The sequence below is a fragment of the Tenrec ecaudatus genome, chromosome 3, assembly GCF_050624435.1.
Source record: "Tenrec ecaudatus isolate mTenEca1 chromosome 3, mTenEca1.hap1, whole genome shotgun sequence".
NCBI classification, from domain to species: domain Eukaryota; kingdom Metazoa; phylum Chordata; class Mammalia; order Afrosoricida; family Tenrecidae; genus Tenrec; species Tenrec ecaudatus.
In genome coordinates this window covers 4,893,181-4,917,500 of record NC_134532.1, presented here as the reverse complement: position 1 = coordinate 4,917,500, position 24,320 = coordinate 4,893,181, and the positions used below count along the sequence as shown (strand labels likewise).

At 39.3% G+C, this 24,320-nt stretch overlaps 1 long non-coding RNA gene across 2 annotated transcripts in view; it reads left to right on the top strand.

Annotated features, from left to right (window-relative positions):
• Positions 1-24,320, top strand: part of LOC142443238 (uncharacterized) — a 73,169-nt gene that overhangs the window by 8,031 nt on the left and 40,818 nt on the right. The window contains exon 4 of one of the 2 annotated variants that reach the window (XR_012783502.1): positions 13,067-13,999. The exons of the other annotated variant lie outside the window; for it this stretch is intronic. This is a non-coding gene — a long non-coding RNA (uncharacterized LOC142443238). Of the gene's footprint in view, positions 1-13,066; positions 14,000-24,320 lie in introns of those variants that run through there. 2 annotated transcript variants of the gene reach the window in all.

Below are 24,320 nucleotides of genomic sequence, written 5' to 3'. Positions count from 1 at the left end.
ATGTAGGGCCATGTGTTGGTGCAGGATGTCGTATCTCGTAGTGTGGTCAGCTGAATGGTCCTCTCTGTATGACGGGCCCTTCTAGCTGGTCTATCGACTTTGGGCTTGGTGGACCCAGGTGTACTCCACTACGTCCTTTCTCCTTCTTTTGTTTCAGCTTCCTTCTGGATGTGGTGTGGTGGGTCAGTACCTTTCCCACTCCAGACGATCTATTTTTGTTTTCTGTGGTATTCCATTCGAGTGTGGGGGTCGGCCTAATTCTGGTTTGGGCCGGCTTGTCGTCCAGCCTGTTTGTGTAGACCTCTGTACTTTGCGTTGCCCTCCTTGTTTGGTGTGTCGTGTTGGGGTCCATATGCATGTTCCAGATCTGTGGGGACACAACCGATACTCTCCCCCGGGTGGGTTAGTACCCTGCCGCCCCACATACCATCCATTCAGATTCTCCCCCTCCCGGTTCTTCCTCTCCCTACCCCACTACTCCTTCTTTATGCTGGGCTCTCATGTACCTCCCTAGGTGTGGCCTGTCCTCCCTCCAACTACCTATGCTTCCTCCCGTTTATTGTGGGATGGATGTTTATTCTTCTATTTATGTCATGCTGATAGGAATACTTTTGTAACCAAGTTTTGTTTAACTGAATCTCTATTTGTCTTGGCAAAGATATCGCTCAAATCTCTTTTTCTTTGGTTACGGATACCTACTTAAAAAATCTCCATATTTTGTAATATCAAAATACTTGCATCTTTTGAATATTTCCTTGTTGATTTTAAAAAAAGACCCTGGTGCAAAGTTAATCAAGATTCCTTTTAAAATTTATTCCTAGAAGTATCAAGTTACAATAGTGCCCAGATTCCTGACAGTATAGAAAATGGAAATTGAAGAAAGTTTGGGTAAATCGCATTGAAGAAGGTGTAGCTTCAAAAAGTTAATCTGAGTTTTCATAGCTTTTTTTTTCAAGGATGTAAATCATTATTAGATTAAAATGTGATTATATGTATCCATATTTTAAAAAATCATTTTATTGAGGGCGCCTACAGATCTTAAAACAACCTGTAAATCCACTGTGTCAAGCATGCTTGCACATATGTTGCCATCATCATTTTCCAAGCATTTTCTTTCTACTTGAGCCCTTGGTATCCGATCCTCTTTGTTCACCTCCCTCCCCCACACTCCCACCCTTGTGAACCCTTGACCAATTATATGTTATTATTGTTATTTTCATATTACACCATCCGCTGTCTCCCTTTACACACATTTCTGTTCTTTGACCCCCATTGGGGGGAGGAGGGTTTATAAATCCAGCATTGTGATCGATTCCCTCTTATTCCCTTACCCCACCCCACTCTCTACTTCCCTTCATGATATTGCTACTCCCATTACAATTCCTGGGGGGTTAATCTGTACCAATGTACCATATAGACTCAAGTATAAGCCAACCCAAATATCAGCCGAGGCACCTAATTTCACCACAAAACTGCATTAAAAATGTGCTGAAAAACTCAACTTGCACACAAGTATATACTGCATGTACTCTGGTCTAGCAGGGTTTGTAAGATAGGACTGGGATTATGGGAGTAGGGGAGACGCCTTCAAGAACTGGAGGAATGTTGGGTGTTTCATCGATGCTATATTGCACCCTCTCTGAATCGTCCCTTCTGTGAGGGGACCTCCAAGTGTCTACAGATGGGCTTTGTGTCTCCACTCTGACCCATCTCGTTCACATAGATAAAATTGTTTGTTTGGGATCTACTGATACTTCATACATGATCCTGTCAACACCTCATGCTCACACAGGCTGGTGTGCGACTTAGTTGCTTCCCTACTAGATGGCCGCTTGTTTAACCTCAAACCTTTAATATCCCAGATGCTGCATCTTTTAATAGCTGGGCATCATCAGCTTTCTTCACATTTTCTCTCTTTTTAAAATAATTAAATCATTTTATTGGGGGCTTGTACAACTCTTAACACAATCCACACACACAAATCCATTGTGTCAAGCACTTTTGTATATTTGCTTCCCTCATCATTCTCAAAACATTTGCTTTCTACTTGAGCCATTTTTATCAGCTCCTCATTTTTCCCTCCCTCCCTGCTCCCCCCTCTCTCATGAACCCTTGATAATTTATAAATTATTATTATGTTGTCATATCTTACACTGTCCGAAGTGTCCCTTCATCCACTTCTCTGTTGTCCATCCCCCAAGGAGGAGGTTACCTGTAGATCCTTGTAATCTGTTCCCCCCTTCTCCCTGTCCTTCCCTCCACCCTCCTGGTATCGCCACTCTCACCACTGGTCCTGAGGGGTTCATCTGTCCTGGATTCCCTGTGTTTCCAGTCCTTTCTGTACCAGTGTACATCCCCCGGTCCAGCTGGATTTAGAAGGTAGAATTGGTATCATGATAGTGATAGTGAGGGGGGAGGAAACATTTAAGAACTAGAGGAAAATTGTATGTTTCATAGTTGCTACACTGTACCCTGATTGTCTCATCTCCACCCCGTGGTCCTTCTGTTAAGGGGATTTTCTTATGCACCCATTTTGTCTTCAACAATTGTGTCATGAAGGTGAGTATCAGAGAGTGCCAAGTTATTAACAAAAACTGTTCTTGTGTTGAGGAAGGACTTGAGTAGAGGCCCAACGTCCATCTGCTACTTTAATACTTAACATATAAATATATGTACATACACCTATATCCCTATTGTTATAAATATATTTACATATATGCATGCTTATATTTATATCTCTATAAACAGCTTTTGCCTCCTAGTTCTTTGCTCTGCTTTCTTTTTCTCTCCTCCTGTCCCACTATCATGTTTGGCCTTCATTTGGCTCTTAGCAATTCCTCTCAGATACATTGCACTTGATCAACCCCCACCAGGCATTCTATGCCCTCCTTGCCATCAATTTTAGATCCCTTCTTGTTCCCTTGTCCCTGAGTTTGTTGACTCCCTCTCACTTTCCCCTGCCTCTTCCTCTCCCATTTCCCCCAGAACCATCTGTCTCATTGTTTCCCTTTTGGGATTGTTTTGTCTGCCTATCTTATATAGATAAAAAGGAAATGAGAAAAACCCTCATAACCTATAAATAGTTCTGGGTCGGTTCGGTGGCCTTTATGAATGTTTTTCAATCAGGTCTGATGAGATGCCAAGTCCTGCCTCCCTGAGTCAGAAGTCTATTTTCAGGATTCCTCAAAGGCTTTGCTATTTTGTTCCCCTTGATGCTCTGTTGCACTCCCCTTGCTGTTGGGGGTGGGGGGGCTCAAACCAGACACACTTTCTGCACTGGGTCTCCAGTGCTGTCCGCCATAGGGCTGTGGGCCAGTGAGGGGATGGCATGTCTCACGGTGGGGCTGGCCCTACGGTCCTCTCTGTGGATTGGCTGCTCTGAGTAAGAATGCTGTCCTGGGGGCTTGGTGAGCTATGATGAGGTTCTCTCTCTCTCATTTCTCTCTCCCTCTTAGTTTGCTCCCATGTGCTCTGGAAAGACCCACCACTCTTCCCAAGCTAAATGTTCAGTACTTTCCTCCGTTGTACATTCTTCTAAGGAGGGGGGTCAACATAGCTTGGTTTTGGATGGGCCCTGCAGTTCTCTGTTAGTTTGCTTCTCCAGGCTGGTAGGTTGCCCTCAAGGCCTGGCACACTGGGCTGAGGCCTGGTCCTTCTCTCCCTGTCCTGTGGGGGCATGAACAGTACCCTCCCTGTGGGTGGATTAGTGCCCTGCTACCCCACCATCTTCGTCTTTTTCCATCCACCCCTCCTTTTTAGTTGGATGCCGTATGCATGCCTGGGTTCAATCTGACCCCTGCCAGAGTGCCTTGAACGTAGACCCAGAATTATGCATTACGTAGCTTATCCTCTATGCCCACTGGGCTTTTTGAGCTTACTTCAGTGATTCGTGTTGTACTTGTCCCTTTGTCCTTGGCTAACTTTGCATAGCATTATTTCCTCCAACCCTTCCCACGAGATGATGTGGTCCATGCATTTGTCACTGCTTTATAGGGATGCAGAGTACTCCATTGTATGCATATACCAGAGTTTTTACATCCATTGGTCTATTGGTAGAAATTTAGGTTGTTTCCAATCATTTGTGTTGGTGAGCTGTGCCATGATGAACGTTGGAGTACAGATTTCTGATCAGTTTCTTACTTCTTCTGGGTATATTTACAGTTGGGGAATTGCTGGGTCTTATGGTAGCTCAATTTCCATTTGTTTTAGGTATTATCAGACCAATTTTCATAATGTCTGCACAAATCTACAGGACCACCACAGTGGATGAAAGTTCCTATCTCACCAAACTCTCCCTAGCACTTGTTGTTTTCTACTATTTTAAATGGGCTATCTTTGAGGGTGTTAAGTGGGATCTCATAGTTGTTTTAATTTGCATTTTCCTGATGGAGAATGATCAGGAACATTTTCTCATATGTTTATTGGCCATTTGGATTTCCACTTGTGGTAGTGAGGTTGTTAGTTTCTTGTGCCAACCTGACCGATAAACACATGTGGGGTTAATTGAAGGGTGGAGGGATAAATGGCTCAGTGAGCTTCGCCTTTCTAGTTCTCAGATCTCTTGTTTTCTGATGGTCAGATCAGGGTGCAGCTGCCTTAGCCAGTTCTCTGCTTTAGCTGGAAAGGCTCGCTTCCTGCAAAACGTCCCTTAGGAGAAGCCACATGGACCTAGACCGATGCAGCCCTGGGTGCTGGAGCACCCGTGTGGAGATCCCTGCCAGCACTGAGAAGCTTACACATTCACTGACTAGGCTTTCTTCCTGCAGTTGGTGTCATTGTATCTGTTTTGTGAAATGGAGGAGGACTTTGTGGATTGGTGTTGGACATATGGGTTATTGTTGAACTTGTGAGTTTGGGCAAAGCAGGGTTTGGATATTTTCTTGATGTACACTTAACCTTTATATAATATTTTCTTTTGCACATGAGTTTCTGTGGATTTGTTTCTTTAAAGTACCCAGACTAACACAGGTAGTTACATAATGTCCTGTCAACTTGAGTGAAGGGGTGGAGTCTAGCCTGTCAAATAGGCCATAGCCAATGGAGTCTCTGTGGGGCATGGCCTATTTAAGGATTCTGGGAGTGTTCCAGTATTCCTCCCTGGAAGCGAAACACACACACACACACTCTCTCCTTCATCTTCCTGCACACAAGCAACATTGAGCTATGCTGATGGAGTCAGAACCCCGGAGCTGGAGGAGCCATGTAGAGACACAAGCCAGTGCTGAGATGCTTTCACTGCCACTAGATCCACAAGTCTTTCCACCCACTGGCCTGTGATCTTCATGCATTTGGTGTCATTGCATGTGTTGTGTGAGTCTGAGGAGGATATTATACACTGGTATAGGACATATGGGCTAATATAGGACTTATGGACTTGATCTGGATGGGGCTGGGATGTTTTCTTAATATACAACTACTCTTTGATATAAAGCTCTGTCTTATACGCATATGCGTGTCTATGAATTTGTTTCTCAAGTCAACACAGACTAACACTCTGCCCTTGGGAAACTTTTGTTCAGGTCTTTTGCCCACCACCTCAATGGACTATTTGTTTTCTGTTTCTTATTGTAGGCAAGCAGAGTATTGTAGATTTTAGTAATATGTATTTTAATGTGTCATAAAGATGTTTTCCCAGTCAGTGGACTCTCTTATTATTCTCTTGGCTAAGTCTTTTGATTACACAGGTGTTTATCTTTAGTTGTCCCACTTTTCTGTTTGTGCTTCCACTGTGCATTTCCGATAGCGTATGAATTCACTGCGCCAAAGTTCTTAGGTTTGTTCCAATTCCCTCATTGATGGCCCCAGTAGTTTGGCTTTTACCTCGAGGTCTGTGATCCACCTTGGATTTTTTTCTTGCACATGGAGGGAAGTGAAGGTCTTGCTTCATATTTCTGCAGGTAGATAGATATCTTTTCAGGACTTCTTGTTGAAGAGAGTGTCTGGTTCCCTTTTGATTTTGGGGGCCTTTATGTATGCTAATGTTTTTATTTCTGTATGTTCTGTTCTTCTATATTTGTCTGAGTATCTGTTGTTAAATTAGTATCATGCTGTTTTGACCTCTGGAGCTGTATAATTGTTGTTAAAGTCAGGTAAAGCAAGCCTTCCTCTTTTGTCTTTCTTTTTGAGGAGTTCTCTGCTAATTCTGGGCTTCTTCCCTCTCCATATGAAGTTGGTGGTCAAGTTTTCCTATTCCTTAAAGCAAGATATTGGTGTTTGTATAGGGAGAGCATTAAACTTTTATAGTGCCTTGGGAAGGATCGACATTTTTACTATATTGACCCTTTCAGTCCAGGAGCATGGGATATTCTTCCATTTATGGAGGTCACTTTTGGTTTCTTGTAGTAGGGTTCTGTAGTTCTCCTTGTAAAATGTTTTTGTTTTTCTGGTTAGATATATCCTTAGATATTTTAGTTTGTGCTTGGCCATCATGAAGGGTACTACTACATTTTTAATCTCCTCTTCTGTGATTTCATCTGATGTGTATAGAAATCTAATAGACTTCTGTTTATTTTGTATCCTGCCACTCTGTCATATTCCTCTATCCATTCCAGCACTCCTCTTGTGGAGTTTGTGGTAGTTTTCCATATACAAAATCATCTAGTCTGCAAATAACAATACCTTCACCTCTTCTTTTCCCAGATGAATTCTTTAATGTTCTTCCTTTGCCTTATGTTGTTTGCTAGGCTCTCCAGTATGATGTTGAATAAAAGTGCGGACAAGGGCATCCTTGTCTGATCTCCTTTTACAGTGAATTTGTTTTCATCTTTTATCAATTGACTACTACCTTGGGTGTTGGTTTTTCATATATAGGTTGTATTATGTTGAGGAATTTTCCTTCCATTCTTATTTTCTTGAGTGTCTTAAACAAGACTGGATGTTGGATGTTGTCGAATACCTTTTCTGTATCTATCAATATTATCATGTAGTTTTTAATCCTCTTTCTTGTCAATGTGATGAATAATGTTGATGGACGTTCAGATAGTGAACAATCCCTGCATCACTGGAATGAATCCCATTTGGTCATTCTGTATTATTTTGTTTTAAATATTTTTCCATTCTATTAGCCAATATTTTGTTAAGGATTTTTGCATTGGTGTTCATTAGACATATCTGTTTGAAGCTCTTAATTCTTGTGGGACCTTGCTCACTTCAGGTATCAGTGTTATACTAGCTTCATAGAAAGGATTTGGGAGTTTGCCCTCCTTTTCTATGCTCTGGAAGAGCTTATGTAAGATTGATGTCAATTCTTCTATGAATATTTGGTAGAATATGTGAAGCTCTCTAGCTGGTGTGATTTTTTTTAGTTGTTAATCCCTTGATAACTCTATCTACTTCTAATATTGCTATGGGTCTGTTGAGGTTCTTGCTGTCTATCTGGGATAATCTAGGGATAATCTAATCTTGTTTTTCCAAGTATTTGTCCATGTCTTCCAAGTTGTTGAGTTCATTGGGGTATCAGGCTTCGTAGTACTGTGTAATTAACCTTTAAATTTCATTAGGGTCTGTTGTAATTTCCCCTATTGTAATATCCCTCCTCCTGGCTGTTGATGATTATTCCTGCCTTTCTTTGGTTGGTTTGCCAATGGTCTATTGATTATGTTAATCTTTTCAAAGAACCACATTTTTGCTGCATTGATTCTTTGCATTGTTTTCTTTTTTTCCCCAGATTTATCTCTGACCTGATTTTTATTATTTCTTTTCTCTTGCTATTAGCAAAATTACTCTGCTTTAATTGCTGGAGACATTGTGATAGTGTATCAATCATAAGACTCTCTTCCTTTTCCAAGTGTGCATTCATCGCTGTCAAACTTCCTTTGCTGTGTCTCAAATGTTTGGGTACATCATATTCTCACTCTCCTTGGTTTCTAAACACTTTCTAATTTTGTCTCTGATCTGGGCCAGTACCCACTCATTTTTCAGTGAGGAATAATTCAACCTCCAATTGTTTTCCTTGTTTTCTTAACCAACCTTTTGCTGATTTCCAACCTTAGGCATAATGGTCTGAGTCGGAACTCTGAATGATCTCTATGTGGTTGAATTCATTCAGGCTTGACACTTGTCCCAGCATGTAGTCTTCTATCTTTGCGTATGTACCATGTATGTTTGAAAAGAATTTGGGTGTTTGTTTGTTTATTTGCATTTGGGTGGAGAGCTCCAAAAATGTCTATCGGGTCAAATCACATAACTGTAGAATTTAGTTCTGTAGCCTCCTTGCTAATCTTCTTCCCATGTGATCCATCTTTTTCGAAGAGCGGTGAATTAAAGTCACCTACTTTGATTCTTTTTCAGCTTTTAGAGAGTTTAACAAATTTTGTATGTCTCTGATTGGGCATGTATATATTTCATATGCTCACTGGTTCTTGGTCCACTAATCCCTTGAGCATTATATAGTGCCCCTCCTTATCTCTTATTATGGCTTTTACTTTGAGTTTAGGATTGCAACACCTGCTATTTTTGAGTTGACATTTCCTTGGTACATATTTTTGCCAGCCTTTAATTTTCAGCCTATTTGACATTCAGAGTTATTTCATCCATCATGGACTCTGTGAGGTCATCTTGTACCATTTGTGTTGGGAGTTTATCTACCTCCTTTCTTGTCAGTACTGTGTGTGTGTGTGTGTGTGGTGGGGGGCAGGGGTTCATTCATGCCTTATTTTCACTGTTCAGCTAATGTTATCTAGGGGGATTTATTGTTATTTTTTTGGATGTGTTGACCTCTGACTTAAGTTGCTCTATGGGGTGGTCTCCTATTGTGCTTGGTGAATGTTGTTCTTCTGATCACAGTGATTCGGTAAGAGTATTTTTTGTAGACCTGGTTACCTTTTAACACATTCTTTGAGTTTTTCCTTTTCCAGGAAGACTTTCATTTCTCCATCTATCTTGATGAATAGTTTGGGAGGGTAGAGGATTCTTGGGTTGGCATTGTTCTCTTTCAATTATGTGAATATGTTACTCACTCCTCTTCATCGTGTCTGCTGATAGCTCTGAGCATAGTCTTATCTGAGTACCTTTATAGGTGACTGCCTTTTATGTCTACTAGTAGTTACTGCCTGGTAAGTTTGAGGGTTAAGTGTAGGACTGCTAATGAGAAGGTTGGGAGTTTAAATTCCCCAGCTGCTCTGAGGAACAACAGCTATGTGCTCCTGTAAAGATCTTCAGTTGTAGATGCACAGTATTTTTGTTTTAGAAAGATCAGTTATACACATCCTATGGGAGTGCTGAGCCAGAATTGACATGACTTCTGTGGGTTTGATTTGGTGCCTCATATGCTAAAAGGACAAACTGATCTGTATTGCAAGAAGTATGGTCATAGTGTCCTCAGAATCAAGGATGGCCAGATTTTGTCTTACATATGCTGGACATATTGTCAGAAGAGACCAGTTCTTGGAAAGGTCATCATGTTTGGTAAATAATATGGGAAGCAAAAAAGAGGAAGGCCCTCAACAATATGGATTGACACAGTGGCTGTATCAATGAAGCAGGGACAGGAACGATTGTGAGGATGGCACAGAAATATGCAGTGTTTTGTTCTGTGGTTTTTAGGGTCATTACGTATCAGAGCTGATACAATTACAACTAACTACAACAACAACAACAACATGCTAAAGGAGTTATGTTTAATGTAGTTGACTTACAGGGTTTAATAAGATTTGGTTATTATTATGTTATCGGTATTATGATTATGAAATTGGTTTAAGAGATAATATTAATCAATGCTAAGAAATTAGATAAAATCCTTGGGAATAAACACTAAGAAGTTTGGTATAGCTCTTACTGAGGAGAGCTGATTGAAGGTCAGAACATGGTCTGTCCAATTAATTTTAGTGTGCCAGCTAAGTAGGAAAAAATAACACTGGAACGTTTCTTTTCCTAAAATATTGTATTTGAGTGAAGATTTTAAAAAGACTATCCATGAATGTCACTACTTGGAAAATAAATATACTAGGAACATTTTAACCATATCAGCTGTGGTAGGACAAATGATGGCTGTTCAAATGTATCTACATTCTAATCCCCAGAAGTTTTGACTATGCTACTTAACTGCAAGAACTTTGAAAGTGGGTATTATCGATCTTTGAAATGAGCAAGGTGACCTCACTCCAGAGTGCATAGATATTAAAGGGAAGTTCAAAATGATCATTTAAAAAACTTTATGCCTATATATTTGAACATGTAGATGAATACATTTTTTTAAAAGCACAAACTATCAAAGCTTACTCAAGATGAAACAAATACATGGAACGTCCACAAAGGAATATGTTATGTAGCAAAAAAATTTTTCTGACAAAAGAAAACACAATCCAACATGGCTTCCATAAGGAATTCTAACAAAATTGTATATATGCATATACATATATTTTTTTCTCACAAATTCTTCCATGAAACTGAACAGGTAGGCAACTTCTCAACTTATTCTTTGATAAAAATAGAAGTCTACATTACAATCCAAGAAAGTTACAGATGGATAACTCTCATTAATATAGATGCACTACCCGTAAACAGAACTGTGGCAGTTGAATTTATTTAATTTGTATAACATTCTTTAAAAAGGATAATACATTGTCCTTATGTGCAATTTATTACAGAACAGCAATGTCCGTTTAACATATGAAAATAAGGAAATACAATTCACCATTTTATAAAACCACAAATCTTCTCAATAGACATACATTTGATATACTTTATTATCCATTCTTAATAAAATATGTAGAATAACTAGGTATAAAGAACTTCACACTGATAAAGAGCATTGATATGTATAACTAATCTAAAAATGAAAGTGAAGGCTTTCATCTTAAAATCAAGATTAAAGGAATCTGTGCTCACCATTTCTATTCAATATTTTATGTAAAGTTATTGGCCTTTCATTGGGCAAGAAAATGAAATGAGCCTGCAATCTGTAAAGGAAAATGTAAAACTATCTTTATTTTCAAATAATATGGTTGCCCATGTAGTAAATTTGATAGACTCACCAAAAACATTACTGAAATTAAGAAGTTTAACAATTTTTAGAAGCTATAAACATAATATTATAATGAATTTTATTCTAATTTTATCAATCTCTTATTAGAAAATTATACTCAAAATACATTTTATAATGACATCAAAATGTTAGAATTCCATGATAGAATTTTTCATAACCAAGAACAAGTGCACAAGAGGCAAAATATGACATAAGGCTATCTCATTTTAATTTAGACAACATCTCAAAAACATAATTGCTGCATTTAACACTACTCCCAGAAGATCTGAGGACCTGTGGGAATGCATCAGCACAATCATTCATGAAGAAAATAAAGTCATTAAAAAGACAGGAAGCAAAGAACAGATCAAAGTGGATGTCAGAGAGATTCTTAAACCTGTTCTTAATCATAGAGTAGCTAAAGTTAAGGGAAGAAATGATGAAGTCAAGGAGCTGAATAGAAAAGATTTAAGGGCAGATTGGAGTTGTATGAGTCCCTAATAAAATGTAAAAAAGGGAAAGAGGAGAAAAAAAAAGAAAGTGATTAGGGCAAAAAATGTACAGATGTGCTTTATACAATTGATGTATGTATATGTATGGACTGTGATAAGAGTTGCATGAGCCCCTAATAAATTGTTTTTAAAAAACAAAGTCAAATATTATAAGGAACGTGTAAAGACCTAGAATTAGGAAACCAAAAGTACAGAAAACACTCAGATTTATCTCAAGCTGAGAGAAATGAATTAAAAATTCAGGCCTTGAAAACAAACAAAACAAAAAATAATTCAGGCCTTGAGTTTCAGTATTGAAAGATTCTATGGCAAAAATATTGAATGATACAGGAATCATCAAGACAACATAGAAAGAATACACAGTCACTGTACCAAAAAGAACTAGTCAACATTTCACCATGTGAGTAAGAACTAGTGGGACTGAAGGAAGATGCTCAAGCTGCATTGAAAGTGACATCAAAAACACAACTCTAATAATTGATGGAAGATCAATTGAAATGTCTCAACAAGTTGATGAAATGCTGAAAGCACTTGTCTGTGTCATGAAGTTTGGAAGAGAGCTACTTGGCCACCTGATGAGAAGAGATCCATCTTTGTATCCATTCCAAAAAAAAGCGACTCAAGAGAATGATCAAACCATAGAACAATATCACTGATTACATATACAAGTAGAATTTTGCTGAAGATCATCCAACAAAGGATGTAGGAGCAGATTGACAAGGATCTTCCAGGTGTGGAACAAGGGGTATCCCTTTCTGACGTCATATGGACCTTGGCTCAAAGCAAAGAATACCTCAAAGATGTTTACTTGTGTTTTATTGACTATGCCAAGGTATTTGACTCTGTGGCTCATAAAAAAACTGTGGATAATTTTGGAAAGAATGGGAATTCTAAAACACAATCGTTTTCATGGGAACTTGTACATGGTTCAAGAAGCAGTTGCAGAAACAGAAAGGGGAATACTACATGGCTTAAGATAAGAAAAGGTGTGTGCCCGGGTGCAAGCCTTTCACCATACTGGTTCAGTCGAGAAGTTGGAATATCTGATGAAGAACATGGCATCTGGATTGGAGGAAGGTTTATAACCACCGTGGATATGCAGAAAGTAAGGAGGACCTCAAACGCTTGCTGCTAAAGACCAAGAACTTCAGTGTGGGTTAGAATTCAGTGTAAAGAAAGCACATCCTCAGAACTAGATCTAGAGGAAGCATAAATGGAGAAAAAGGTTGTTAAAGATTTATTTTGCTGGTATCTACAATTAATACTCATGGAAGCTGCAGTCAAGAGAGCAAAAGAAGCATTGCACTAGGTAAATCTATAGCATTGAAAACCAAGGATGTTCCTTGGAGAATTAAAGTGTGTCTGACCCAAGCCCTGGGATTTTCCTCTGTCTCATATGCATGTAAAAGTAGGACACTGAATAAGGAAGCTTGACGAATAATAGATTCATTGAATTTTGGTGCTGGAGAAGAATGTTAAAAGGACTGCTAAAGAGACAAAATTATCTGTCTCAGAAAAGGACAGTTAGGGTGCTCTTTGAGGCAAGCCTGGTAAGACTTAGGCTTCTTCTATATTTTTGATGTGCTTTCAGGAGCGACCAACCTTGGAGAAGGACGTTACGCTTGGTAGAGGGGCAGCAAAGAAAAGAAGGGCCCTGGAGGCAATGGACTGACATTATGGTTACAACCACGGGTTCAAGCATACAAGGCGGTATCCCCCTAAAAAGAATGGATTTTTTCCCAAAGTTACCTATTTGCATTTTTTAAAAACAAAAAACCGTATAACCTTCAAAGTGCTCTTCATTACACTTAATACATTTGTCACATCTGTGATTCCATTCTTGGAAATATGTTTCAAATGCATTTGTTTGGGTGGGTGACAGCACCTCCCTAATTTTTTCCTTCACCTCCTTCTCCATTATCAAATCGCTGTCCTTTCATGTCCCTTGTGATATTTACATGATGTCCCGTCAACTTGAAAAGGGGTGGAGTCTAGCCTGTCAATCAGGTCACAGCTTGATGACCTCATTTGGAGGCTCAAAGGAGATAAATAGCTCACTGGAGGGCAGATATACTCTCTCCTTCAGCTTCCTGCTGACAAGCCGGATGTGCTTTGCTGATGCAGGGGCCATGGGGAGACCTACTCCACTGCTGAGTTATAGTCTAAATTGTGTCATTGAACATAATTTACAGCTCTTTAAATTATGTAAGAAAACAGAAAATTCTGAATCTGAAGAAGACATTTTTTAACCTTTTAATTTTGAAATACTTTAAAACACAGAAAAGTTTCAAGAGTTGTGCACAAAACCAAAGACCTCTTGTACATAGTTGACCCTTGATTAACCAATGTTTGGCATGCCACGTGGGTTTTATTCTCTTACACACACACACACACACACACACACACACACACACACACACACACACCACGTTTTCCAAACCACTGACTGTATGTTGTGTATATCTTGACTCTTTACCTGATAACATTAGAGTACACATTTCCCCTAAACAAGGGTATTTTCTGATATAACCAGTGTATATTTTGAAAACTCAATAAAGTTAACACTATATTGCATGATATAACTATAGTAATTATTTTGAAACCCACTATGTTACATAGCTTCTGATTTAGTATTCTTTTTTAAATGAAATAAGCAGTTGCATGTTTCTCCTACTTTTCCTAAATAAGATTGTTTTTGACAATAAACAATCACACTAGATTTATAATATATATATTTTAATTTTAAATACTTTCACTTTCCAACTTTATTTTTCCAGTTAATTAGCATCTTCTTAGCATAAGCCAAACATAATTGTTTCCAAGAAAATGGCACTATAAGCAGTAAAAAATTAATGAAAATTCTAAACAATAATGTCATAAAATGTATAATTTAGTAAGGCAACTGTGGTTAGGAAGTAATAAAACAGGAAGTTGAGAGATTGAATTACAATGTTACAATGATTTTCTACATAATATATATAAAAATTCTAAATTAGAGTCAAAATTGGAGTGCTGGGAAATGATAAAAGAGCAGAAACACTTTACAATGAAAATTAATTAGAATTGAATATTGTTTGAATTTGGATGGCGAATAACAGGAAGAAGGTGAAGAAGCTATGGAGTGTCATGATTTTGGAGAATAATGTTGTCATTATCTGAAATAAGAAACAGAAGCTTTACAGAGTTTGGGAAGATATGAAAAGTTTGGTTTTGAGTCTCATAAGCTCAAGGTGTTAAGGGTAAATCCATGTGGAGAAGTTTAAGGCACAATCTAATGATATAATACAATCTAGGAAAAGCAAAAGAAGATGATGGAGATTATGGTTTCTTGATAATTTTATTTCATTTCCCCCCCAAGTAGTACCATGATCTCCCTTTTGGGCCTACATAGTAAGTCTGCAGTGAAAACTTGCTGATATTTAAGCTGTCTTATGGTTTGACCAAAATGTGAAGGTGATACATCATAGCTTATTTTATGTTCAACATTAAACTGCTTAAAAATCTAGTGTGTACAAAACAGCACAACAAAGACATTTTGTAATAATGCATCCTATTGTTTATCAACAATGCTGCATATTGAAGTATCATTGTCATATTGTCATCAGGATCCCAATTCTATTTTGCAAATTGGGCTAGACCAGAGGATGTACACTGGTGCAGATAGGAACTTGAAACACAGGGAATCCAGGGCAGATGATCCCTTCAGGACCAGTGGGGAGACTAGCGATATCGAGAGGGTGGAGCAAAGTTGGGTGAAAAGGGGGAACCATTTACCGGGATCTCCATGTGACCTCCTCCCTGGGGGATGGACAACAGAAAAGGGGGTGAAGGGAGATGTTGGACAGTGCAGAATATGACAAAATAATAATTTATAAATTATCAAGTGTTCACGAAGGAGGGGGAAATGGGAAGGGAGGGGTTAAAATGAGGAGCTGATGCCAGGGGCTTAAGTGGAGAGCAAACGTTTGAGAATGATGAGGCCAACGAATGTACAAACGTGCTTTACAAAATTGAGGTATGTATGGATTGTGATCAGAGTTGTATGAGCCCCCAATAAAATGATTTTAAAAAAGAATATAATATGCAAATGATCATGTCAGAGTGCTCAATTCAATTCCCACCCCAATGCTGTCAATACTTGCACATAAACAGCCATGAATATACACAAGCAATAGAAAATATTTTTTTCTGGAGAAAGATCAAACTTTTTTTGTTGTTATAATTCTTTCCATGGAGAATTGATTTTATTTCTCCCCAAATATTGTTTCCTGCTGTACATGGAGAGGAAATGCTTTCTCTTCTTTCTGGATACCACTGTGCACGGAAAATTGAAATCATTTGAGTGAGAAAGGAGAATTCTCTATTCACTGAGAGATAGCACTGAGTTTATGAGAACTCTCAGTTCCCTGACTCTGTTCTACCCTTCCTTTGCTATAGCTGCCTTCATAACTTACATGTGGTATTCATGCATCATCAGTTTCTAAGGCCATAGACACACAAGAAGAATCACCACACAAGATGCAGAACAGAGAAAGAGGCACTGAACCTGGAGTGGTAACAATACACCTCACCCCCCATTTGTCTTTGAGTGGTGTGAGGTGTTTCCTATCAGCTACTTACGTAAAAGTTGTTGGTTTGGATCCACCCAGCAGCACTATGGAAATAATTCCTGGTAAGCTCCTCCTATAAAAATTACAGCCAAGAAAGCTGATGAAGCAGCTCTCTGTCATACATAGGTTAGAACTGCTTGGGTAGCGATGCATTTTATTTGGTTCTAGGTAAGCTGCTGTGGTAGTGATACAATCTGTCAACTTGAGTGAATGGGTGGAGTCTAGCCTGTCTATCAGGTCACAGCCAATGATACCTCTGTGTGGGCATGACCTTCTCTTGAGGAATCTGGGAACTCCTGTCTTCCACCCTGGAGGCGGGACACACTCTCTGTCTGCTTCACATTTCTGAGGACAAGGCACCCTGATGGCAGCCAGAGTCCCCAAGATGCTTCTACCACCACTGGATCCACAAGACTTAGAACCCACAGGCCTGTGATCTTCCTGCTTTCGGCATCATTGAGTGTGCTGCATGAATCTGTAGAAGAATTTATGGACTGCTCTTTGTCATATGCTCTAATTCCAGACCTATGAGCTAATATTGAATTTATGGGCTCAATCTGGACTGGGCCAGGGTGTTTTCTTATATACAACTATTCTCTGATATAAAACTCTCTCTTACACACATACGAGTGTCTCTGGGTTTGTTTCTCTAGAAAACCCAGACTAGCACAGCTGCTGAAGATAAGCACATTCCTGTGAGACCCCTACTAGTTTCCCTTTCTTCCAACAGGAGCAGTAGAGCTACTAAGGTGATCCCCAAATCCTTACTGTCATTTATTTACACACCCGATACCAGCCCTGATTTCTTGCTCTCACTACTTTGTTGCCAATTTTTATTCTTACTAAGTAGTTTGACTATTGACAGCAGACATGCAGATAGATGGCCCAACTTTGTTTGCTGAAATCAAGGACTTAAATGAAGATCAATGACTGCCGCTTTCTGTATAGACTGCAACTAAATGTAAAGAAAAGCCAAACCCCCAAGCTACAGCAACAGACAATATTATGATAGAGAAAAGATTGAAGTAGTTAAGAATTTCAACTTACTTGGATCCAAAATTAAAGCTTGACAAGCAGTAAAAAAAATCAACTACTGAATTGCATTGGGTAAATCTGTTGCATGTATCTTAGGATGAAGTGGTCACTTTGAAGTTAAGGTATGCCTGCCCCAAGCTATGGTACTTTCAGGTACCTCATATGAGTGTGAAAGTTAGACATTGAATAAGGAAGGCCAAAGAGGAATCGATGCATTTGAATCATGGTGCTATATACTACAGACCGCAGTACTATGGAAAGTACTATGGACTGTGAGAAGTAGAAATGAATGAGGGGGCTCCACCCCCCAATAAAGGTAAAAAGCTCCATTGAGTGGAGCTTTCGCAGTACACATTTTTCCCACTAGAAGAGAATTGAGCAACTCGCTCTGAGTTAGTGCACCGAGTGGAATCACCTGGGAAGGTTCTCTTTGGTCAGAGGGATTTTTTTTCATAAAAGCAGTTTCGCTGAAACCTCAATATTTTTTGATGGTGGAACTGCCTTGCAAGATGTGGAACCACCTTACAAGACACAGAACTTCACTGGAAGATTACTGAATGACATACCATCTATGCACATAAGTGACTCCATGTCTAGAGAGACTAAAAGCCCAATAAGAAATGCTGAATCACTGCAGACTCACTGAACAACAATTGGCAAGAGAGGCTGTGATGTATAGTTTGATATTTTATAACAGTTGCTTTAATTTTTACTATATCCATTAGCATGATGTCTTCCCATTTTCTTCTTTGCTTTCATCTAAGAAAAACTTATTATTTTCTGGACTCTTATAGGAGAAACAGATATTTTATCTTTTGGCCACACCATATTTTTCATGTGAATTATTTCACTGGAAGGCCTTGTAGTGTCTGTACTTTTGTATCCTCCCACCCCCACCACCCCCATTGGACTGATCTATTTTCTGTTCCTGGAGATGTCTTCAGCACTCCAACCTCTTGCTCTTTATTGGAGTCTTCTCATCTTTACACGTTTACTGAAGGCAAATGCCTCAAGCCTCTCACATATTTGCAAGTTTCATAACTCTCAAGATTTAGCTGAAATGAATTTTACCACAATCCCTTCATTTATCACTATCATTGTCTTTTATAGAATCGGTGTATTGTTTACTCTCTGTAGTATTCAGCTTACAGCTAGACTTCATTCTGCTTTAGTTTTCCTTTTCTAAGCTCTGATTTCTAAATAAATGTCATTGTGGGGTAATGTCCAAACTCTTTTGCTTTGAGGTAAACAAATTTGAATTAGAATCTAGCTTCTTCTGTATACTAGATGTACAATCATGAGCAAGTCACTTATTTGAAGCTTTTGTTACTTCATATGTAAATTAAACAAATCACTCCAATAACCCAACCCAACTCACTGCCATCAAGCAGATGCCAATTTATCACGGTGTTCATAAAATGATCATGAGGATTAATTGAAGTTACGCATGTGAAAGGTTCATAACAATGGTTGAAAAGTGGATTTCATTTTTTCCTTATAAGTTTGACTGATATATTTACGTTCTAGTTTGTGTTAGACTGGATTCTGTAAGGAAGCAAACTTTGTGACATATGACTACAACAATGGCTCTAACATAGGAATAACAGTGAGGCTGGCACAGGACTGGACACGGTTTCATTCTGTGGTACATAGGGTTGCTATGAGTGGGAATCAACTTGATAGCACCTAATGACAACCACGCATTCACATTTAAAAAAACTCATACATTTGTAGTATCAGGCATATCCAATTAAATGCTTGGGGGGCAGATCTTAAGCTGAGGGTTTTCCCTGACTTCCATAGTTTAGAGGGCTAATGAACCCAAGATCAACAGGATCATAGGTTGACATTAGGTTTCACAGGTGGAGAGATGCATAGTAAGCAGGTCAAGCTTGTGTCCAGAGAGGTGAGTGAATCCAAGGTTGCCAGGTCAGATGGAATGTCGGACAGCAGGCCATGGATAACTCCTGTGACTGACAGGCAATATGGCAGGCCATTGGCACAAGTTCACAGAACTTGAGGTTGCTGAGACAGATGCAAGATCCAGATCTAGCAAAAAAAGCAACCAAGCCTTTTCACAGCATCTTCTTATATAGAAAGTAGGACAACCTTCTTTCAATAGCATCAGCACTTTGACCTGAGTAAGTATATAGCATTCCACCCTAATCTTCTTACAACCAATGGGATGCTCACAGCAGACCCCAATACGGAGTTGATTACATTGTGTTAGGTCACATCTTGGGGGATTACTGGGCATTAATTGCCAAACTACTGAGAATCCTTTCCCATCTAAGTGGACACAAAACTATCACAGCTGTGTAGGCCATATGTTAACCAATCAAATGGTGCTTTTGTATTCAGCAAAGAACATATGAGTTGCTATAAACTAGTCAAGATTATTTCAAAGTAAAATCCTTTTCATGAAAAACTAATCATGACACCAGTAATCATCATCCCTGGCCTGGCCCTTCATTCTTTAGCATTCCCCTTGCCTCCTCTGCATTGTTAGGGGAAAATATCCAGACAATGGCAAGTCTTCGTGACTTTTTTTCCAGGCTAAACAAGTCAGGAAAAATGTATCAGTACTATACAGATATCAGTGACAATGTCCCTTTTCCCAGAGCTGCTCCCCAAGCCAATATCACTGCCATTGAGTCAGTGGCAATTCATAGTGACCCTAGAAGACAGGGTAAAACCGCCCCATTGAGTTTCTGACACTGCAATTTTTAGAAGGAGTAGAAATCCCTGTCTTTCTCCCATGGTATAGCTGGTGGTTTCAAACTGTTGATCTTGCGTTTAGGAGCCGAATGACTAATGGCTATGACAGTAGGGATCCAATGCAATAGCTACTAGAAGCTGAAAATAATTTTGATTTTTCTTCCTTTAGAGCAATAAAGCCATTTATTTTCTGAAAAGGAGTTGGTAGGATAGTCTCATTGACTACATTTATGAACAAAAATAAAGAGTGGCACAAATGGTAAAACACTGGACTTCTAACCAAAAGGTTGGGAGTTCAAGCCCACTCAGAGATGTGTCAGAAGACAGGCCTGGTGATTTGCTTCCAGAAGGTGTAAGCCTTGACAACTCCATGAGAAAGTTTTACTCCATGTACATAGGTTCCCCATGAGTCAGAGTTGACTCAACAGTAACTCTAAACAACATTAAAAAGCAAGATTATTTTCTCCAAGAAGTGGGGAGACAGATCTCTGCCTTGCCCCCAATCTATTGCCTGAAACCAGTCTAATTCTTGCCAGCCTTGTTACTAATTCAGCTCCTGTCCTTATTTCTTTTCTCCCTTAAATTATAATTAGATGAATTGCTTTACACTGCTTTATCTTGTTCTATGTTTTATAATAATACTGCTTCTGGGCCGTTAAGCTCTGTCCCAGTATAACTTTTTTGAATCTGGTCTCCTCTCTAATTTTCTGTATTTCCATTGGTAGAAAGTGATAAACTTCCTACTTCCCACCGCTACACCGAATCTAACACTCCAGCTGCCTGTTACCTTGTTCATCTTCGCCTTTGCCTGGGTCTTTGGTATTTCAGAAGCTCCTCCCACCTTTCCCATTTTCCATGGTAATCCTGACGTTTAGAACACTGAAACCCTCCTAACCAAACAAGAACGCCTTTTCTTCTTAGACCTTGCAAACTTCCCCAGCATTAACCCCCCAATGGCTTTCTCCTAGCCAAATCTGTGTATGCTGCTGCCAAAGGTCCTCTCTCAGCAACCTTTGACCCTTTAAAACACTATAGCATGCTTTCACCTGGGCCCCTTCGCTCTCCCTCCCCAGTCCCATCAAGCCTTTCATTCTTTACCCCACTATGAGCCATCAATTTACTCTCAGGCAATTACACGGACTCTACCTTCCTCCTAGGCTCATATCCCAATCTCTTTAAGCAACTAGATCCAACTTCTAGTAAGTGGCCTCACGCCTCTGATCAGTCTTGGCAGTGGCCCTCTTACTTCAAGAGAGAAAATTGGTTCATAAGTCCAACAGGGCACATTGGCCTCCCTCTCTCTGCTGCCCAGGCACAATATTGGAACACTTTTTTTTTTTTGCCAAAGTCATCCTCTCCCCCCATTAATAGCCATTCATGGTTCCAACCTAACAGATAAACTGCTAACACATACCTAAAAATTCTAGGCACCCCACCAAGAACATGACCTCTTGCTTAGATACCCAAAGGTTCCATCTCAACCAACTTTCATTCAAATCCCTTGTGATTCAGTTCCTCACTTGGGGTTACTATAGCAGGAAATTTTCTCTCTCAGACTCTAAACACTCTTATTAAAAAAATATTCAAGGAGCTTGCTATTAATTTTATCACCTGCTTTGATCAGAAAGGCTAATTCTTTCTGTGTAGGTCCTCCCACTTTGTATGCCTACCTTCTGGTTGACCTCTACCACTTGTCTACCCGTTTGTCATCTTATGGTGGCTTGTGTGTTGCTGTGACGTTCAAACCTATGCTACTTCACCAGGATTTCAAATGCCAGCAGAGTCACCCCAAGTGAACAGGTTCTAACTGAGCTTCCAGACGAAAAACAGACTATGAAGAAGGAATAGGCTCTCCACTTCTGTGGAATTCGCCACTCAAAACCTTATGGACAGAACCAAAACATTTTCAGATAGGGACGATTTCATGAGAAGAAGCATAACATTCTTGGGGATGGTGCCAGAAGATGAGGCCCTAAGATTGGAAGGCACTCAAACATGACTGGGACAGCCCCTCCTTCTCAAAGTGGAGTTGACCATAATGACCTGAATGAAATAAAGCTTTCGGGGCCTTCATTTGTTGATGGGGAATAACTCAAAATGAGAAGAGGCAACTGCAAATATCACTAAATAATTGGAACTTATATGTACGAAGATCTAAAAAAATTGGAGGTTTTAAAAAAATGAAATGGAATGCATGAATATCAATATTCCAATTAGTGGTGAGCTGGGCCCTGGTACTGAACATTTTGAATCAGAAAACTATATAATTCACTATGCTTCATATGACACGATCAAGAGGAATGACATTCCATTCATAGTCAAAAAGGACATTTTCAAGATCTATCTTGAAGTATAATGTTGTCTATGATATGATTATATTTATCCACATTCAAGGAAATCCATTCAATTCCACTATCCAAATTTATGCACTAGCCACCAAAGCTATTCAAAGAATTTGAAGAATTCTACCAATGCCTTCCATTTATGTGTGGAACAAGGCATCAATTACTCATAGGGAAGTGCAGGTTGAAGCAGGAGATAATTAAAACCAGTCCATGGGAGCCAAAATACCACCTTAAGTCATTCTTATTGAATTTTAAGAAAATCTCAAGAACAGATTGGTGTACTGAACACCAAAGACAGAAGACCTGATGAGCTGTGGAATGACATCAGAACATCATGTATGAAGAAAGCAAAAGGGCATGAATAAGACATGAAAAAAAAGAATAGGTCAGTGAGGATGTCAAAAGGGGCTCTGCAATTTGATGGTCATCATAGAGTAGCTAAGGAACATGGAGAAATTGTGCTGTCAACGAGCTGAAAAGAAAAGTAGAAAGGGCAGCAAACCCCCAGTGCTAGAAAACCGTAAAGGAAGAACATTCTCAGTTTGATCTTAAACTGAAAGGCCTGAGGGGAAAAAATGCAAGATTCGAGTTTCAATCTTGAAAGATTCTATGGGGAAAATATTGAATGATGCAGGACACCTTAAAAGAACATGGAAAGAATGCACAGAGTCACTGTACTAAAAAAAAATACAACTAGTCAACAATATTCAATCATTTCAAGAGGGATCATATAGACAAGAACCAATGAAAATGGTGGAAGAAGTTCAAGTTCCACTGAAAGCATTAGCCTTAAACAAGTCTCCAGGAATTGATGAAATATCAACGGAAATGTTCCAACAAGGTGATGAAATACCCGAAGCACTTACTTGTCTATGCCAGGAAATTTGGAAGACAGTTAGTTGGCCAAGTGACTGGAGGAGATTCACAATTGCAAAGATAGGTGGACTAACGGTGTGGTCATATGGTAGATGGAACAAACTCTACTCACAGGTGCTCTGCTCACAAGCAAGTAAAAGTTTGCTGAAGATGGTTGTAGGAGCACACTGACAGGAAGCTGCCAGATGTTCAGGTTGTATTCAAAAAAGGACATGGAACCAGGACTATTATTGCTTATGTCAGACATATCTTAGCTGAAAGCAGAAAATACCAAAATATGTTTATTTGTGTTTTATTGTCTATTCAATGACATTTGACTGTCTGCACCCTTAACAAACTATGGTTTGCCTTGAGAAGAATGGGAATTCCAGAACATTTCACTGTGCTCATGGGAAGCTGTACTTGGATCAAGTGGTGGTGTTAGTAGAGAACAAAGTCATACTACATGTATTAAAATCAGGAAATGTGGGTGTCAGGGTTGTATCTTTTTATCATACTTATGCAATATGTATGTTGAGCAAATAATCAGAGGACCTAAATTATATAAAGAAGAATGCAGCATCAGGATTGGAGGAATGCTTACTAAAAACCTGTGTTATGCAGATGACACCACATTACTTGCTAAAAGTGAGGAGGACTTGAAGCACTTACTAATGAGAATCAAAGATTGTAGTCGTCAGTATGAATTACAACTCAATGTAAAGGAAACTCATATCCCAAAAACTGAATCAGTAAATAATAGGAAGCAGCAGTCAAGAGCTTTAATGATAGGTAAAACTGATGCTCAAGATCTACTTATTGAAAGTGTTGAAAGGGACAGTGTTATTTTAAGCACTAAGTCGCACCTGGCCCAAGCTGTGGCATTTTTCAATTGCCTCATATGCATGTGTCAGTTCAACATTGGATAAGAAAGAGTGAAGAAGGATTGATGTATTTCTATTACGATGCACACAAAAAAACATGGAAGGCACTATGGACTGCCAAAAGGACAAACAAATCTGTGTTGGAAGCACAGGGACCAGGGATGTGAGGGACGATACTGGGACAGTAGAGGGTGAGTGGGTTGGAGTGGATCTACATGTGACCTCCTCCCTGGGGGACGGACAGCAGAAAAGGAGGTGAAGGGAAACTCCAGATGGGCCAAGATATGACAAAATAACAATCTATAAATTATCAAGGCCTCATGAGGAAGGGGGAGGGGGGAGGGAGGGGAAAAAAGAGGACCTGATGCAAAGGCCTTAAGTGGAGAGCAAATGCTTTG